The sequence below is a fragment of the Pseudorca crassidens genome, chromosome 4, assembly GCF_039906515.1.
Source record: "Pseudorca crassidens isolate mPseCra1 chromosome 4, mPseCra1.hap1, whole genome shotgun sequence".
NCBI classification, from domain to species: Eukaryota; Metazoa; Chordata; class Mammalia; order Artiodactyla; family Delphinidae; genus Pseudorca; species Pseudorca crassidens.
Window position 1 is genome coordinate 137,144,131 of NC_090299.1, and position 16,068 is coordinate 137,160,198.

Here is a 16,068-nt window from a genome sequence, read left to right on the forward strand (position 1 = left end):
CATGAGACAGCCTCATACTCCCTGGTCCCGGTGGGCGACCGAGAGGACCCCTGTCTCTGGTGGTGGGGCTGCAGTGGGTTGCTCAGTGCTTTACCATCGTGCCCCTCCCTCCTGTTGTCCCCTTGACCCAGAAGGCTGCACTTCTCCTCCGGGGGGTCACGACTCCTTTCTCAGGCGCACCTCCAAGCTCCTTCTGCCGAGGACCCCTCCACACACCAGGAGGCCTTTCAGACAGATGTGGAGCTCCCATTGGATTGCTCCCGTGCAGCCCACACCTGGGGAGACACTCAGGCACCTCCAACCCAACAATGTCTTGAAGGCAGGCCAATCCCCACCAAAGTATCTCTCCCTCAAGACTTTATGGACAAGAATCAGACCCCTGGGCACAGTTCCCTCCAGCTTCTAGGATAGGAGAGAGGCACCTTCTGCTGCGTCTCACAACTTAAGGCAACCCATTTCAAAGTCTTCCAGGCACCCCCTCTTTCATTAAGCTTGGATTAGGGTGGAAAATCCCCTGCCACCTTCTTTCAAAGGCAGGTGATGCAGCCTCAGACCATGAAAATACTTCTCTCTAAATACATTTCTTTGGCACTCTTCTTTCTCTCCATACTCTCAATACTTTTGATGTCCTTGATCCACTAAGTCAGGTTCTCAGAGGCTTCCCTTACCAAACTCTTCATTTACAGATTTGCCACACACCCAATTTTTCTATCAGTACCTATTATATCTGTGCCTCAGTTGAAGCTGAAGCATGAAGAGTCCCATTCTAGTATGACTGTTATAATTAGCTGAAGGCTAAGCGTCTGTAACAGAGACACCTAAAACAGAATAGATTAAGTAAGACTGAAGCTTGACTTTTCTGGACTGGACAGGCTACTTTGCTTGATTAACTAGTTTAGGACTAAAGTTCCTGCCATCTTCATGCTTGGGACTGTCCAGGGTAGTGGTTCTCAAACCTGTTGTCTCAGAATCCCTTCATACTCTTAAAAATTACCAAGAACCCATGAAAATCCAAAACACTGACGACACCAAATGCTGGCCTAGATGTGAAGCATCTGTGCATCCCAGGAGGCAATATTCCTTTATCTTAAAAATCCCAGGGCCAGGTGCCGGCCAATGAGGGGCCACCCCTGTAGACTCAACCTCCCCAAAGTCATTCAAACTAGCCAAGTCTGATCTGTTTCTCCTGCCCTACTAGTATAGTGAACTGCCTAAATCCATGCTAAAGTAACAGCAGCTTTATCCACTGTTGGCTTTGCACCATCAGTGTCAATGTCAACATAGTGAAAAAGACAAATGACAACTTAATACTACAATTAAAATCGTTTTCACCTCTCAGACCCTCAAGAGTGTCTTGGAGACTTGCAGGAGTCTGTAGACCACACTTCGAGATCAGCTGCCCTGGAGTCCTGTCCACATCTGCATGGTCCAGGTTAGGTGCCTCCATAAGGGGAAAAGCTAGTGAAGCCAAACATGTAGGTGTCACTCCTGCTCATATCATACTGGTGAGAACTTGGTCACCTGGTATTCACTGGTTATTTCTGAGTAACAATCTACCCCCAAAACTCACTGGCTTAAAGCAAAAGCTGTTTTATCCAGCTCATTATTCCATGCGTTGACAATTTAGACTAGACTCAGTTGGGTAGCTCTTCTGGTCTCTGTTGGAATTTCTCATGCATCTTTGGTCAGTTTCAGGTCAGCCAGTTTTGCTACTGAGGATTGGCTGACTGCCAAATGAAGAAAAGAGGTGACTAACCATGTGTCTCTCACCATCCAGCAGGCTAGCCCAGGCTTGTTCACAGAGAGCAGCAAAATTCTAAGACAGAGTGAGGACCTACTGAGACCTAGGCTCTGACCTGATACAATAGCATACTCACTGCATTAGGCAAAGCAAGTCATAAGGCCAGCTCATATTCAAAGGGTAAAGAAATCGACTGTACCTATCGAAAGGAGAAGCAGCAAAGTCACATTGCAAAGAGTATGGATACAGCAAAGGGAAAACTTGCAGCCAGTTTGTAAGAACTCTACTAGCACGTGGCTAAAACTAGCAGATGAGAAGGGTGAGAGTCTTCAAATTGCAGCCATAAGCTTATGAGTAGGAAGAACAGATTGAGTAGGAACAAATTAGCAAATCTGTAAAGATTTCAATTGTCCCCCACTTCTCATCAAAATCACTACAGAGTTTTGGGGGGAACTTGACAATTTGATTCTAAAATATATGCAAAAAAAAAAGTGGCTTTTCTATATAAGAAGAGTAAGACGATGCTAAAGAAAAACAAGCTGGGGACACTTGCCCTTGCAGGTGTCAAGACCAACGGAAGAGACTAGAAGCCAGAAACAAACCTACAGACGTACTGAAACTCAATTATAAATGAGTATGTATTATATTTTCTGCGGAAAATTAAGGACTAAAGACTTCACTGTGAAAGGCAAAAGCAAAACAATTCTAGAAGGCAACAGAGAATATCCTTATGATCTGGAAGAAAAGAAAGATCCCTTACGTAAGACCCAAAGTTACCATAAGGGGAGAAAAGAGGCCACATTTGACTATACTAAAATGTGGGCCTTCTGTTCGTCAAAAGACACTATAAAGAGCACATAAAGGCGAGACAGCATGGAAATGGGAGAGGGATCAGGAAATAGATGACTGGAATAGAACAGCAAGGCAGAAGTGGCTCAAACTGGTCACGAGCCACAAACTGGAATAGCATTTTTGCAATACAAATAACTAATAAAAAATTGGTATCTAGAATTCATGAACAACCTCTGTAAAGAAAAAAATGACAAGACATAAACAAGCATTTCAGAGAAGAGGAAATACTTGTGATGAATAAATATATAAAAAGATGTCCAGACTCATTCATAATTAGGGGAAATAACTGAAATCAGAATCAGATGGCATTTTATGCCTCCCTGATTTTGCAAATATTAAAGTATCTGACATGCCAAATGTCTTCATAATGGAGATATGTAGCATCAGAAACAGCTATACACTATCAGTGGGAGCACAACCCTTGTGGAAAACAATTTAGCAAAATATAATAAAGTTGCACATGGTACATTCTCTACCCCAGCAATTTCCCTCTAGGTGTATACACTAGAGGAAGTCATGAGGAGACATACATAATATTTATAGAAATATTGCCCAGAAGAGCAAAATCTGAGGAAAGAAATAAATATCTAATGATATTTAAGTGGATAAATAAATTATACTTTCATACTTTGGAATTCTATATACAGTAGTTAAAGGTGAATGACTCATCAGAAAGGAATCTCAAAAAATGATATTAACACAATAACAACAAAAAAAGACGAAGCAGGTCATAGAAAATATATGGCATGACTTCTATGATGATAAACTAAACAGCATATTGTCTTAGGAGTCACTCATAGGGGACAGTGCTGGTTTATTCTGTTGCCAACTTGACTAAGCTAGAAACTACAAATCTCAGAATTCCCTTTTTTTTTTTTAATGGTTTGAGGTTAGACTTGAGGAACTTGAGCAAAATATTGGAGGCAGAAGGGAAGCAGCAGCCCATTTGCTTGAAAGGTGTGGGCCATCAAATGCAGTGGTGGACAGAGCGGAGGTGCTAAGCAGTCCCAGTTGAACTTCCTCCCCTCCGCTCAGCCCCCAGCCCTTCTTTCCCGCAGCTGGCGCTGGACCAAGGGCAGACAGTCGGCAGCGGTCCCGCAGAGGGGCGGCTGTGCAGAGGCAATCACGTCCACATCGGCTCCAGCTCCCTCTTTACGGCCCCACTCCTTGGCTGGAGGATGTGCTTGGATCCTTAGATTTTCCTGGAGGTCTGGCTTGCCCAAGCCCACCGTGCCTCAGGAGGCTGCTTAATGGTTTTCCCTCCATTTCTCCCTTGGCCCTTTGCAGATCTTCACTGAAAGGTCTAAGGTGTAATTCCTATAAGAAATCCCTTATCCCACATCACTCACAGTGGCTCTGCTTTCCTGATTAAACCCTGATAGAGCAACAAAACTATACAGACAAGCAAGGGGATGTCTTACACAAAATTCAAGATACTGGTGTCCTCTGGTGGGTGGGGGGAGGACAGCATTAAGGAGGGGCACACAGGGGACTTCTGAGGCACTGGAATGTTCTTTTTCTCAAGATGGGTGGTGGGTACACAAGTAGTCATTTTTTAAATATTATTAAATTGTACAAAATACATACTTCTCTATGTGATAAATTGTATAATTCAAAGTTAGAAATAAACAAAAAAGGGCTTCCCTGGTGGTGCAGTGGTTGAGAGTCCACCTGCCGATGCAGGGGATACGGGTTCGTGCCCCGGTCTGGGAAGATCCCACATGCCGCGGAGCGGCTGGGCCCGTGAACCATGGCCGCTTGGCCTGCGCGTCCGGAGCCTGTGCTCCGCAACGGGAGAGGCCACAACAGTGAGAGGCCCGCATACTGCAAAAAAAAAAAAAAAAAAAGGAAAGAAAGAAATAAACAAAAAAATTACAGTGAGAGGTTTCATGCCAGAGAGTCCAAATCTTTAGGGAAAGTCGAGGTGCTCTAAAGGAGAAAATGAATCTCATGGCTCAAAGAGAAAGGTGGTGTTAGCTCCTGGGACAGGATCTCTGTGCAGACAGAGGCAGAAAAGACGATCAGGTCCAGAGACCCGGAAGATGAGATGAGAGACTCAGAAGGTAATTAATATTTATCACCTATATGCTGCTTCTGCTAAATCCTGACTCAAACTATATGACTTTGAGCAAATTGATTCAGGGCACTGGGACTTAGTACAATCCTAGAAGATCAGAAGATGGGACATCCAAGAAAGGAAATCCAAACCCGGATTCCCGAAGAATGTATCTGCATTTCAAATAGAGAGAGACAACCCAGGGAGTGTGTCCTTGAGACTACAATAAACTGCTATTGCCTAAGCATCCACCGAAAAGCCAGGGCAGGGAGGGGGGATGAAAAGAAACAAGGAGATGTTTGAAGAGAGCCCTTTTGAAAAATATTGCATGGACGCTCACTTGGTATTAAAATAACGTAATGATTATATACTATACTACTGTGTGATGTAACATCTTAAAATAGCAAAATGCTACTAAATATGTGTATTGCAGTTTACCTCTGTTAATCGAGGACTGATAAAATCTGAAACCATAATCCGTGATAAAGATGGAAAATAAGGTTTTGCAAATGGATTTTTACCTAGAAAATGAAATGGCCACATGATGGCAGTAAAAAGTAAGAGATAAGGCTAGGCCATGTATTTTACTAACCCTTAAAAGCCCTTTAAAGTGTTTTAAAGATATACAAAACTTCAAGTGTCTGAATATAACCTGTAAACTATTCTTAAATTAGACATAGAAACAAACAAAAAATCCTGAATACTGGAGTCTTTTGACTAAAATTGGTTTCCTCAAGTAACATTTTATTTGCCCAATTTATTTATTTTATTTTATTTTATTATTAATTTTTTTTTGCGGTACGCGGGCCTCTCACTGCTGTGGCCTCTTCCGTTGCAGAGCACAGGCTCCGGACGCACAGGCCAAGCGGCCATGGTTCACAGGCCCAGCCGCTCCGCGGCATGTGGGATCTTCCCGGACCGGGGCACGAACCCGTGTCCCCTGCATCGGCAGGCGGACTCTGAACCACTGCGCCACCAGGGAAGCCCTATTTGCCCAATTTATGATCATGACATCTTACAGATTCTGTGCTTCCTATACCTCTATCTTCAAGTTTGAACCAATATTATTATAAGTAACTTATAAAATAACTCAGTTGTAGTTTAGAGGACATTCAGAAGCATAAGGCAAGCTTTCCATCTCGGTTTCCCTTGAGTTCTCAGTGCTTGATGCTCCTTCTCTGCCCTCATCCATTTCATTAATCATAACATTTTTAAAGGTCCTCTGTTCACTTTGAAAATGATCCTTGGATTCAAAATCTTGTTTTCAATGACCTGCTTGGTGAATTCTTCACACTCATAAATGTAAATGAAACTCACTAATGTACTTCCAATTTTAACTCCTCTGAAACGATCACTTCAGAGTTGATGGGCAAATAGCCAGTGAAGGAGCTTTAATACAAGTAAAATCTTATCAAAGGAATATCAAGTATACGCTATATGTGTAAACACGCACACTGGATTTCGAAGGTTTAGTATGGAAAAAATGAATGTAAAGTGTCTTGATGTTTTGCAAATTGAAATAGAAATTATATTTTATGTATACCAGATTAAATAAAAACATTATTTAAAAAATTTTTAAAGGCATATCAAGGATAACTTTGATCAGGAGAACCATGCATTATGGGACAAATGTTGGGGGCACCATGCATGTTCATTAATTTGTTCTACATAAATTTGTTCGTGTATGCAAGGTAGCAGGCAGTATAATGTGTGCTGGAGATCATAGCGGGAAGTAGTATTTGCCCTCAAGGAGCTTACAATCTATTTGGGGCAATAGACAGGCAAATAGGCAAATACTATGCAGGTGACAACTTAAGGTAGGAAGTCAGTACATAGTAAGCACTAGAATGTGAGCTCTATTGAAGGTAAGGCTTTGGGTCCATTTTGTCCATTACCTCAGTGCAGGAACGGCAACGTAATTTATGAGAGCCAGTAAAAAATGAAAATGTGGGGCTCCTTATTTTAAAAAAAAAATTAAAAATTGTTAAGAATTTCAAACAGCAACAGCAGGGCATCCAGCCAAATGTGGGACTCTACTGAGCTCAGAGCTTGTGAAGCCGCCCTGCCCTGTGCCTAAAACAGTGCCTGGCATCCAGTAGGCTTTCATTAAGTATCTGTGAAACGAAAGAAGGGAAGGAAAGGAGGAAAGAAGAACAGGCAGACAGGGTGCCATGAGGGGTCTAAGAAAGAGTCCCTGGGGACTTTCCTGGTGGTCCAGTGGTTAAGAATCCATCTTGCCACGCAGGGGATGCCTGTTTGATCCCTGGTCAGGGAACTAAGATCCCACATGCCGCAGGGCAACTAAGCCCATGCCCCACAACTACAGAGAACACGCGCTCTGGAGCCCATGTGCTATAACTAGAGAGAAGCCTGCCCGCCGCAACAAAGAGCCCATGTGCCGCAACAAAAGATCCCCTGTGCCGCAACAAAGACCTGACGCAGCCAATAGATAAATAAATAAATATTTAAAAAGAAATAGTTCCTGAGCTGGACTTGCTAAGTCAGCCAAGAATCTCTGAGCCCTTCTAGTTAGGTTGAGATGGGAAGGTCAAGTAGGACTTGCCCAGGGAACAGAGTAGGAGGGAAAGCACAGGTGTGAAGTCCCATAAGAAGAGGGAGAACCTGGGTCATAAAATTAACTGGGTATTAACCCACATTGTTAAGGAAGAAAAGAAAAAAGGAGGGGAAATATTAGTATGTATCTTCCATTTTTTCCATAATAAAACTTTTCTCTGTTCTATTCTGTGTATGTGTGCATGTCTCCATAATGGATCACAGTGTAAAAAGCTGAAAACGATTTACTGGGTTAAGGTCCCGAAGGCATGAAAGGCCCTAGGCTGGAGCAGGGGAGAAGTGTGGGGTAAGCAGGAGTGCCCAGAGCAGAGCTGGGGGCAGGGAATCTAAGACGAGCCTGGAAAGGTAGCAGGGATTAGTTCAAGCGGGGCCTTGCACACCTCACTGAAAATTTAGGTGTCATTCTGATGGCATTAAGGACTAACTTTTTTTTTTTTTTTTTTTTGCAGTACGCGGGCCTCTCACTGCTGTGGCCTCTCCCGTTGCGGAGCATAGGCTCCGCGGCCATGGCTCATGGGATCTTCCCGGACCGGGGCACGAACCCGCGTCCCCTGCATCGGCAGGCAGACTCTCAACCACTGCGTCACCAGGGAAGCCCGAGGAGTCACTGACATTTTTAAAACAAGAGTGGCATAATCAGATTGCACTCAAAAAAGATTAGCTGCCATTGGAATGAATTCCCCACTCTACGGCCAATCTTATCACTGCCAGGTTAAAAACCTTAACTGCCTTCCCACAGCCCTTAGAATAAAAAACCAAATCTTTCCCTGGATTACAGGGCTATTCTAGATCTGAGACTGAGGCCACACCTCCTCAGTGGGGCTGATCCCCAGCTAACTCAGCCCTGAAATGCAGGTCCTCTGCTTTCTCCTGGGTACTGTTCAGTCTCTCCCGGGGTGGTGCTGGGAACGTTCTTGTCCCACTGCTCTGGGCTGGCCCTCTCTGGACATCTCAGGCTGCCTTCCTCCGAGCTCCCACTTTCCCTTCCCCTGTAGTGAGATCCCGGAAGCCCTCTCACGCTCAGCATTTGAAATTATTTCTCATTTAAGGTCTCTGTCCCCGCTAGGTCGTAACCTGCAGAGGCAGAGACTGTCTGAGGGGCCTCACTGCAGCATCTAACACATGAGTAGCCCATAGGGATGTTGATGAGATACAGCATGTTCCAAGAGTGAACACAAACACGTGGAGGAAAACACACCTCCTGGAAACACGGGTTCCTATTAAAAAACTCCTGCAACAATGCAGATGCGATGGGAGAGAGTGCAGATGGAGAGGAACGAGCAGCTGCAAGAGCTCTTTGGGATGTACAGCTGACAGGATGCTAATTACATTTTATATGCTGAGCTACCTGCATTTTACCTGGCCGTTAGTTGCCTTCTCTGACGTAGGTTTCTTGCTACAGATAAGCACTACCGTAAAACTCCATTTAGCTAATGCAGTGGGAGAACTGTGACCCTAAAGAATTTATGAACCTGGAGCTACTCAAGACAGCTGTATCCCTCCTTATTATTCTGGTAAGCCCCCCAGGCAAAGCAGGAAAGAAATCAAATGCTAATTCCCCTACTTCAGAAAATAATAGCAGCTCAGACTCTGGATTGGGGCTGGGTGCCTTTTTACAGGAGAGGCTGTTTCCTCTCTCAATACCTCCCTTGAAATGGAATGTCTGTCCTTCAGAAATTTCCTTCTTAACTTAATTGGTTCACCGTTAGAGGAACCAGCATATCAGCAGTCTACAGCGATGGGAATATCCAAAGAACCAACCCTGAGGATTCCCTCCTGTCTTTAAGCTTCTACAGGTCTACTTCCTCACAGTTCTGATAAAGGAATTCCAGCCTTTACCTGTGACTCCAGGAAAGACACTAAGAGCATCGTATTTGTAACCCCCAGAAATGTTTCTCAGGTTGGCTTTGCTCCCAAACTCTCCAGCCTCCTTAAATGCTCTACACTTCCTTTCTTGACACTGAGAGGGCCCTGTGGCGCTCCTGGGCACAAAGCCATTCTGTGTGTGTGTGTCCCCCCCCCCCCCCCGCCCCCAGTTTCTTTGATTACAGGAAATAGCCTTCATTCAGCCTCCAGGACCTTTCCAGAGTCCCAAGGAGCAGATTCAAGCAGTTGTTAATTAGGGAAGGGAGGGGATGCAAGGCCAGGGAGAAAGTCAAGAGAAACAATAGTGCAGTGCAAGCCTTGGGGGCAGGATCCTGGTTCCCCATCAAAGGATACACACAACAATATCTTTGAGCTGTTTTGCAGATACGGAAACCCCTTCCAGGTGGGAGAAGTTAATGATTAACAATGATATGCTTCCCACAGCATGTGGACCCCAGACCAGCTGGAACCTGCAGGTTGATGATACTGACGCCTACTTACCACCAACCTATCAGAAGAATGTCCACGAGCTGATCACGCCCTCATTGAACCATTACTATAAAACTTCTCACTATCCTCTCCAAGTTGGGACACATAGTTTTTCGAGGCAGGAGCCCATCGTGTCCCCCTTTGCCTGGAAAAGTAATAAAGCTATCCCTTTCCACTGCACCCAAAACTGTCTCCGAGATTTGATTCAGCACTGGTGTACAGAGAAGCTGAGCTTTCAGCATCATTCTTACCCAAATTCCCCCAAACTCTCAACTCCCTTAAACTTGGTGACTTTTTTTTTTCTTTCTCTGCTCTTTGATATACTTTGCTTCTCTCGCTAAGAATCTGACCCCTCTCTTTGTAATTCGGGGGTCCTGTTGAAGGTCCCCAGCGTGGCTGAGGAGTCTGTACACTACACAAAAGCACCAGCTCAAGGGCTAAAGCAGGCACTGATTTCAAACTTGGGCTTCACTCACACCCACATGCCCGCTGGTGTCCCCCAAGTCAGCTGGGCTTCACCTACCATGGGGTTTTTTCCCAATTATCTGCTCAGAAGCAGCCCCTCCTCTGGAGTGGGAGGGAGCAGAGGTAAGCTAGGTGAGGAAACAGTTCTCCCTTTTGGGGACTGGGACAGGAGAACGGCTGAGAATACTCACACGTGAATCGTACTGTACATAAAACTGAGTATAGACTCCTTACGCTTTTAGATTTATGCAAATTAGCAAATCGAACTTATAAATCAAGCCAAATCAAACTTACAAATTCTATTTTAAACACTAAAAAGCAATATGTCCAAATTTACCACATTCATTTAATGTGAAAATTAAAATTGTTTTGCTGAATCTGCCATGTCACACCTATCAGTACACGATGGCTTTGAATTTGTGATATATATAATCCTGTACTAGGTGATGATTCAATTTTGTCATGACTATTCTCTAATCAAACTACTGTTCTGCAAAATAATTATTTCTGCAGTACACAAATGATGCTGACTTGGCCTTCACTTGACAAGAATTCTTCATTTGACAAGAATTGACAAGAATTCTTCACTTGACAAGAATTCTTCATTTGACAAGAATTCTTCAATATGACTGCTTATCATGACTGATAAGCAGTCATATTAAGACTGCTTCTGTTTTTTCTCATCACCTTGTGATGAGAAAAGTGGTACTATTTGGGGCCAACATAATTATGAACATAAATACAAAAGGAGGCAAAGAAATTGAGAGGTAGCCCTCAATTAGAAGATGATTCAGGGGATCGCAAATACCATATTTTTATACTAGCACTGAAACTGCCAAAACCCAGATTCAGACTTGAACACAGTCTTTTAACTGAGATCACACACCTGGTCTCAGGACTTAATGAAGCTCAGGTTCTTTATGTCTCATCGCAGAAAGAATTCAGGGAGAGACAAAGCGATAGGTAAAAAGTGGATTCATTTAGCGAGAAACACACTCCACAGACAGAGCGTGGGCCATCTCAGAGGCAAGAATGGCTGCAGGGTACGGGGGTTGTCAGTTTTTATAGGTGTGGGTATTTTCATAAGCTAATGAGTGGAAAGAGTATTCCAGCTATTTTGGAGAAGGGGTGGGGATTTCCGGGAATTGGGCCGCCGCCCACTTTCTGACCTTTATGGTCAGCCTTGGAACTGTCATGGCACCTGTGGGTGTGTCCTTTAGCTTGCTGATGTGTTGTTATGTGATGAGCATATACTGAGGCTCAGGGTCCAGAGGAAGTCGACTCGTCTGCCATCTTGGACCTATTTGGTTCTAATCAGTTTATGTCCTGTTCTCAGGCGATGTCATTCTTTTAAAGGTTGTCCCTGCCCCCTTCCCTGTTGTTTCAGCATCAAAATGAAAACATAGTATTTTTCAGTCTTATGATTCCTCATGGAAATACAGCTCTAAAATAATGCTTGGTAACTACCTGCCCTAATATTCATATAACCCCTCTCTTTCAGCCTCCTCCATTACACTGAGGTGAAAGTAACCAACCCTTATCCAGTTGTGATATCCAGCTTTTAGAAAGAAGGTTTATCCTAAAATGTTCCCCCAAAGTTCTAAAGTCCCAGGTGTCTCTCCTTCCTCTCTCTGAACTCAGAACGCTTATTGACCGTAACAACTGGCAATACATCATTGAAACTTTTTCTGTTTATTGTATTATCTATTGTTACTATTGAATGAGTTAATGCCAAGCCTGTACTAGATTTGATCTCTGCTACCACTTCCAAAGAGCGGTAACCAGCATCTTGTTCTAAAACGTATTTTAGAGGATCTCTAGATCCTCACAGTATCTCGAGACATATTACCCATGCCGATTGATAGGAAACGCTGTCCTTTTTGATCATTTTGTGCCCTTTATTAAGGCACCCACACGGTCCTTCTCAGGTTCTCATGTGACATTGCACTATAATTCCTCTTGACTATGCCAATAATAATTAGTCATGTACAATGTGTCATTTTGGATCCTCTGAGAAGCAGATGTGGAAACAAGATAGAAGTGCAAGGGATTTATTGGAGGAAATGGCTCTGAAGAGAAAAAAGCAAGAGAAGGCAGGGAGAGCCTTCAGACTCTGACATAGGTCTGACATTTGCATAGAGAAAGGGAAGGAGGGATGGGGCAGGAAGAGCCTCAGATAGTCACAGCTAGCCAATGGGGTGTCCCCACGCTGAATCTGAGCCGGCTCTGGTCCCCACACCGCGATCGGTGATTGGTGAGCAGCAGCCTGGGGAAAGTGTAGCCATGGTAGATCCAAAGGTGCAACAACTGGGCTGTCAGTTCACTATGTTCCCCACTGTAGCTTCCCTTAAAGGGACATTAGAGTGGTGCACCTCATGGCCACCACATAGAGCTTAATGTGAATGAATATAACTCAAACTGTTTATGCTTCCAAGGATGTTTGCATATAACTCCTGCACAAATGTCTGCACTTTCAGCTTTATTGCAAATTATAAAATAACAATTGTATTTCAGAAATCATTGAACATGTAAGAAATTTGGACAGAGAAAATTAGAGGGCTTTGATCAACTCCTAAGACTCTAAAGTCTTTCAAGGAAGAAAGAATGCATTCTCCATATTTCCCCTCCCAGTCCTGAAGCATCGCCAGAATTTGCCCAATGCTTTCACTCTTCTCAAACTCCTCGTCATGCAACAGGGCCAAGTAAACCTCTTGCCTAAACAGTGTCTCTCCTGTGGAGGATGGGGTTTGGGAATAGATTGTTCAACTTTTTTTCACACCAATTAAATTTATAGAATAAGTTCCATTCCTCAACTCAGATTTGCTGCATTGCTCAGCTACAACTAAAATACCTTCCCAACTGAGGTGATACTCAACAACTTGAGAAAACTCGGTCAATTCAAGTCAGCCTCAAGTAAAAGCAGAATTTCTCTGGCACATTTATGTATGTGTGTGGTATGTATGTATGTATTTGTGCTACAAATGTAAATAAGAAGTCTTTGAATGAATGCTTGAAGGGAAATGTATTAGAAATACATATTTTATGTTTCTTTGGTTTGTTTGTTTTCTGATAATATCCCAAGGGGAGAATGGGGGCAGTGTGTTAATCAATTAGGGCTTCGGTAACAGAATACCATAGACTGGACGGCTTAAACGATAAACACTGATTTCTCACAGTTCTGGAGGCTGGGAGCCTGAGATCAGGGTAGAGTTCTTGGTGAGGGCCTTCTTCTTGGTTTATAGACACAGCCACCTTCTTGCTGTATCCTCATATGAAAAGGAGAGGGAAAGAGCTCTCTGGTCTCTGTTTACAAGGACACTAATCCCATAAGAGGGCCTCACCCTCATCTCCACCTAATTACCTCCCAAAGATCCCTATCTCCAAACACCATCACAGTTAGTGGTTAGGATTTCAACTTATGAATTTGGGAGGGACACAACACTTAGTCCATAGCAAGCAGGAACAACACAAGAGAAGAGACATGAAAAAGTCTTACAGATCTCTTAGAGATGAAGGCAATCCTGGGCCAAACATGAAGCAGATGCTTTATTGTCAACCCCCAAATTGTCACAGTTACTGAGGCTACTCTGTATTCTGTACCAACAGGAGCCAGGACTGTAAGGAAATGTGTGAGGAAGGCCTAAAGAATTGTATCGAATATAAGTTGGGAGGAGTGAAGGCTGTGACAACGTAGAGAAAATCTGGTTTCCTTAAATAGGACAACAGCTACTGGACTCCAACATCCTTAGAATTTAGTTTTGCCACATCTCCTGTTGTTTAACGGTAATATAGTTTTTTTCTGCGAAGTCCCTTTCTGATTAAATGTTGATTCAAAACAATACATGAAACACTCTTCAGGCCAAGCAAATATGGCTACAAACCAGTTTTATGTCACAGACCACTAAATTTCAGCTTCTCCCTTACTGTGATGCCTTTCCCAGAAATACTTATATTATAATGGCTTGTAAAACTTTAAAGGGAAATATTCTGGCAAGTTAGATTTTCAGACTAAAGACAAAGGAGGAGATTGAACACTGTACCTTCCTGGTGGCCCCTAAATCTCAGATGCATGCAGCTGCCCATTCTAGCAAGGTCTAAGACTAATCTTGTTGGATAACATAGTCTAATTAAACACGTTGATTTTATACAAGAATCACATCCATCTTCCATAATAGTTTTATTTCATCACACATAAAACAGCACACAGTCGTTATTTTGGTAAGTGCTCCAATTCTGTTTAAAAAGTACATCCCTTGGCTTAAAGGAGGTTTTTCCCAACTGGTGTATTGTAAGAACGACAAGCCTCCCAGGTCTGCCCTAGACCTCACATTTACCAGGTCATGGACTGTATGTGCTATCCATCACCACCCCTAATTTAAAAGGTATCTAGTATAGAGGAAAAAGTAATTATCAGTTCAAGGCCTGATCCTATAGCTTAAATGCTTGAATGGCTTCCAAAAATTCCACTGGGAACCACAGGCACAGAAGTGCTAGAGTATCTCAACTTTTCTGTTGAGAAGTTAAAATAGGGCATCTTATCACCATGGTTACAGAGTTTTGTGGGTAGTCTTGGTCCCTTACCGACCAAAAAGATCAGCTGAGTGACCAACAGGGAATCTGAACTACAGTGGCACTGACACGCTGATCACAGCAGAGGAACTCAGGCAACCTGAGGCATTTGGGAGCTGACATATGCCTTCAAATAACAGGTCCACACAAGGAAAAAAAAATGTTTAATGCGTTTTCCAATACTCATAATTGTAAAAATCAATGTGAACTTGGGCTTATTTTGAAAATTAATTAGAAGATACAAGTATTCATTGCATTAATATTCATTACATGTATATAAGATCAACAAAATTAAATTGAACCCGATAGAAGCAAAATGCATGGTGTTCCGTAAAACATATGTGTGCACGAATGTGTCCATGAATAGCTACCTTGTATTGGATATTTCCTACATGACAGCCATTGTGTGGACTGTTGTGGGTGATACAAATAAAAGAGGCAACATCCCCACCTTCAAATAGCCCATAAGCTAATCAGAGATTTATAAATGGAAAAATTATTAGCCAGCATAATAAGTGCTATGTAAATGTCATCTATGAATTGTTATGGGACCCAAGAGGAAAGAATAATTGTTTGGGGAATTCCAAGGAAGCATCCGGGTGGAAAGGGCATTTGGGCTGGTTCTTGACAATAAACAGGAAGACAGAGCCTGTGCAGAGGCCCATCTGGGAAAGAGCCCCACCACCTATAGGCAGTGAGCGTAAGAAGGCCTTTGCAGCTGGAGCTCCCGGAGCACAAGCTCCAGGGGCAGAAGCTAGGGCAGGGAGGTGATCTGGAGCCAGAATAAGCAAAGGCTTTCATCCTGGATTTAATACTGTAGGCAGTAGGGAGCCAGTGGGACTTTAATCAGAAAGCAAGATGATCAGAAGGTCTCCTCAACTGTCATATGGAGAATGAACTAGAATAGTTAGAGGCCTATAGCAAATGTATAATGAGCACACTATTCTGATGCACCAGCCTTCTTGTTGATCAAAGAACTCTTCTTTTATTCGTTATATATTCGTAAGAAAAAATTCTGAAAATATACAGATCAACTTCATAGTAGAATATATCCATATCCCCAAGCATTTTCTGGATAGAAAAAGCATCTCATGTAACTTTGTATAGTTTCTTATAAGAGAATGGTTTCAATTAATCTCTTTTTCAGAATTCTGAGACTCAAAGATTTGTTTGTTTGACTCTCATGCATTTTGCATTTCAGAACCTTGAAAATATGCCCCTGCATAGAGCTCAAGGAGGCTGGAGATTGTTTTAAAGGAAAACAAAAAACTCAGTATTCCCTTGGAAATAAATTAGCTCTGATATCTATAACGTATTCTTAGGAAGAGAAATGCAAAAAAGAGAAATAACACTACAGAATAAAAAGAGGGGAAATAAAGAAAAACAATAAAAGGGAATCCAAGGAGAGTTTGAAATTGTGTTTTGAAGCAATCCCTGGGTAACAGTAGATATTTCC